Raw genomic sequence first — 4,656 nt, forward strand, 5'->3', positions numbered from 1 at the left:
CTAATTTGCTTGGTAGTGGCGGTGCGGTCCCCTACGGCACTGCGTAGGATCCTACGGTCTTGGCGTGCATCCGTGCGTCGCTGCGGTCCGGTCCCAGGTCGACGGGCACGTGCACCTTCCGCCGACCACTGGCGATAACATCGATGTACTGTGGAGACCTCACGCCCCACGTGTTGAGCAACTCGGCGGTACGTCCACCCGGCCTCCCGCATGCCCACTATACGCCCTCGCTCAAAGTCCGTCAACTGCACATACGGTTCACGTCCACGCTGTCGCGGCATGCTACCAGTGTTAAAGACTGCGATGGAGCTCCGTATGCCACGGCAAACTGGCTGACACTGACGGCGGCGGTGCACAAATGCTGCGCAGCTAGCGCCATTCGACGGCCAACACCGCGGTTCCTGGTGTGTCCGCTGTGCCGTGCGTGTGATCATTGCTTGTACAGCCCTCTCGCAGTGTCCGGAGCAAGTATGGTGGGTCTGACACACCGGTGTCAATGTGTTCTTTTTTCCATTTCCAGGAGCGTAGAACAACATGGCCTTCCAGTGGGAGACATTTCGTCCCCCTTTTCCTTCTGTGAAATTTGTGAGTAAGCTTTTTGCCTTCCAACCAGCGAAATGCGGCAGAGTACAGCCAGTAAACGATTCACATAACACGATTTAGTGCCGTTAAGACGATTTCTTTAAACATTGTCGTAGCTGAACGAATTTAGTTTCTTCTTAAATCGTCTTATGCAGCAACGTTCACAGATAAATAGGAAAAGCTCTTTATCCAGGTACGAAGGTTGTAAAACAAACTTCCCACAGTTTGTGTCAGGTTGATCTTTTCGTCTGGTAGCACTGCGTAAATATTTTGTCTAAGAGGTATCACAAGTGGTGTTCCTGTAGCTGTGGGAATAATTGGTTGAAAACGAGTTTAACGCCAATGGGTACAGTACTGCTAAATATTCAAAATGATTATCAACCAAAGTCTGATTTCATCCACAAACTGAGGCGTATTTATAATACTGTAGCTAGACTGTGTATCCTTGTCTTCCTTGAGTGGGAATTACACACACGTGTACAATACTATGAATACTTCGAACGCTGTAGCTTACGTTGCTCTCACAAAATAATTTTGTTTTGTTAATTATTCTGGGTGTTCAGCGTGCAATATGTGTCGTAAATACAATCTTAAACAAAAAAATTGTCCGCAAGGTGGATAATACAATCGTGTTGCCATCAGAATTCTATGTCCGGCAATAAGTGACCGAACACGCTGAGTTACCGAGCCGACAACCTAGGCAAGCTTCGCTGAGTGAGTGTTCACAGAAAGACTCTTCCTGTCATGTAGTAGTTTTGATGTAATTTTTAGTTGCCGTTTATAGTCGTTCTGCTGCGCGACAGCACATAATAGGAACCACATCGGAGTTTTGGTTGATACTCTATCGACACACAACGTTTGGTCTGACATGTGTAGGTCTGGGTGTCAGGCAACTGCAGTGGTAGGTGCTGCCCCAAAGGCGTTACGCGTAACGCCGCGGTTTGCCATTAAACTTGCGATCGGTCACGTTCCTTGAAGAGTCAGCCAACACGTCACTTCCTCCTGCGTACATCTCGCGAAAAGGCCGTGGAGGTAAAAATTAGAGAGATCCGAGCCCACAGGGAAGCTCAGTAGCATTCGTTCTTCCCGCGAACCATTTGCAAGTGAAAAGGGAGAGGTGACAGGGGCACACAAAATACCTTCCACCACATGTCGAGTATAGATGTAGAAGAACAAAACCCCACTCCGTCCTTCTCTGTTTACATATTTTCCTTATCGTGGTGAAATCGTCATGTATTAGGTTGTCCGTCTATAAGTGACAAATTAGTTTCCATAGACTCGGTCTACAACCGTTTCTCAGGTTTTTAATTCTCGTACTGCAATTTGCAGGGTCGCCACCTACCGGCAGGTCACGATGTGAAACATGGACTTAATTTCGGATTTCCTGACGATGACGCTCTCGCCCCGAAATACGAATACACATCAAAAAAAGTTCCCAGAACTCCTGAAGATAGACGTTGACTGTCGATATAGCATCACAGACACAGTTCCTTTGACTGTTCAGAGACGTCACTAACCCCGCCCAAGGATGTAAACAACCATGCATGAGCAGCGCCTATTAGACGGAGGAGCTCCGACAGTCGACAAGGAAGCAGGTACACGGCTCGTGTTGTCCATCCATGCCTAGACGGTCAGTACAACGGTTCGATCGCGTCCGCATTGGTACTTTGCGCCAGGAAGGGCTCTCAACAAGGGAAGTGTCGACGCGTCTCAGAGTGCACCGAAGCGATGTTGTTCAGACATGGAGGAGATACAGAGAGACAGGAACTGTCGATGACATGCCTCGCTCAGGCCGCCCAAGAGTAACTACTGCAATGGATGACCGCTACCTACGGATTATGGCTCGGAGGATCCTTGACAGCAACGCCACCATGTTGAATAATGGTTTTGATGCAGCCTCAGGACGTCGTGTTTCGACTCAAACGGTGTGCAATAGGTTGCTCCACTTCCATGGCGAGGTCCATCTTTGCGACCACGACAACATACAGCGCAGTACAGATGGGCCCAACAACATGCCAAATGGATCGCTCAGAACTGGCATCACGTTTTCACCGGTGAATGTCGCACACGCCTTCAACCAGACAATCGTCGGAGACGTGTTTGGAGGCAACCCGGTCAGGCTGAACCCCCTTCGACACACTTTCCCTCGAGTGCAACAAGGTGGAGGTTCCCTGCTGTTTCGGGGTGTCATTATGTGGGTCCGACGTACGCCGCTGTTGGTCATGGAAGGCGCCATAACGGCTGTACGATACGTGAATGCCATCCTCCGACCGACAGTGCAACCATATCGGCAGCATATTGGTGCCCATGTCATGCACATCTTGTGAATGACGTCCTTCAGGATAACGACCTCCCTCAACTGGAGTGACCAGCGTGTTCTCCAGACAGGAACCCTATCGAACATGCCTCGGATAGATAGGAAAGGGCTGTTCATGGACGACGTGACCCACCAACCACTGAGTGAGCGCCGTTCAGAAGCGGGACAATCAGAACCGACAGTGCCTTGATGAACTTGTGGATACAATGCCACGACGAATACGGGCATGCATCAATTCAAGAGGACGTGCTACTGGTTATTATAGGTACTGGTGTACAGCAATCTGGACCACCACTTCTGAAGGTCTCGCTGTATGGTGGTACAACATGCAATGTGTGGTTTTCATGAGCAATAAACAGGACGGAAATGATGTTTATGTTGAACTCAATTCCAATTTTCTTTACAGGTTCCGGAACACTCGGAACCGAGGTGATGCAAAACTTTTTTTGATGTGTGTATCAGAGATGAATACCTAGAAATAAAAATGCAGTCAGTCGACTGACCAATATTAAAAAAATGTTTGCATATAATGATACAGGAATGTATTTCGCCCTGTGAATTCCAACTGCGCTTGAACAGACGGACAACTACTGTAGATATACGAAAACGTCACATCAAACATTATCGACAGTGCTGCCAACGGCATGAAATTACTTGCGCGAACTGTCTTAAATTCGATATAACCTCTTTATTACGTGATTCAGCAATTAGATGATTTAGCCCCTATTGACAGTATCAAGCTACCTGAGGCACTTGTATCACAGCTCATCTTTGAAAACCAACGGCACGTGAGATGGCGACCTCAATAACGGTTTTACACAAGCGTAACAGTTACGGGCAAAGCTGTTAGACATGGAAAGAGGGTTAGGTGAGCGTTACGCGGGTTTTGTCTCTCTCTACATCTCGGGCATGGATGTGTGTGATGTCCTTAGGTTAGTTAGGTTTGAGTAGCTCTAAGTTCTAGGGGACTGACGACCTCAGATGCCAAGTCCCGTAGTGCTCAGTGCCATTTGTCCTTCCGCCATAGACTTTCGCAGCCACCTCGCACCTGTTTCTGTTATTCGGCAATAGTTCTTGCACTTTACTATGAGGAAGTACGAGCTTCACTGTGTCCCGGACGTACTCAGTTGTCCTCACATCAGGTGAAGTTCCTGGCCAGAGCAGTTGCACTGCAGCAGCTGTAAATGGCCGCGCACTGTCCTGCTGATAAAGCACATCCCCTTCCTCTCCAGGAAATGCCAGAATGGCATGGCAGGCACTGCATAGTTTAACTTGCAGGAACACCAAATGTGACCGCGAGCTGTAATTGAAGGCCCCAAACACAACGAACCGTGCGGTGGAACAAGTGTTTCGTGAGCGAATGCACTCTGGCGTAGGCAGAGATAACCAGGTCCACGCTGTACGAAAAATGGTTCAAATGGCTCTGAGCACTATGGGACTCAACATCTTAGGTCGTAAGTCCCCTAAAACTTAGAACTACTTAAACCTAACTAACCCAAAGACATCACACACACCCATGCCCGAGGTAGGATTCGAACCTGCGACCGTAGCAGTCCCGCGTTTCCGGACTGCAGCGCCAGAACCGCACGGCCACCGCGGCCGGCTCCACACTGTACGCTGTACCCGTATACAGACAGGACTTGTCCCCATCACTGGAGACAACTGTGCGGCGCTGCACTCTCTGGTCATCTCTTCCACGACGTTTTAGCAGCCGTGATCGTGGGTGTCGTGCTCTCAGCGGTAGCCTGGCCGAAATA

Source organism: Schistocerca cancellata, chromosome 11, assembly GCF_023864275.1.
Source record: "Schistocerca cancellata isolate TAMUIC-IGC-003103 chromosome 11, iqSchCanc2.1, whole genome shotgun sequence".
In the NCBI taxonomy this organism is placed as follows: domain Eukaryota; kingdom Metazoa; phylum Arthropoda; class Insecta; order Orthoptera; family Acrididae; genus Schistocerca; species Schistocerca cancellata.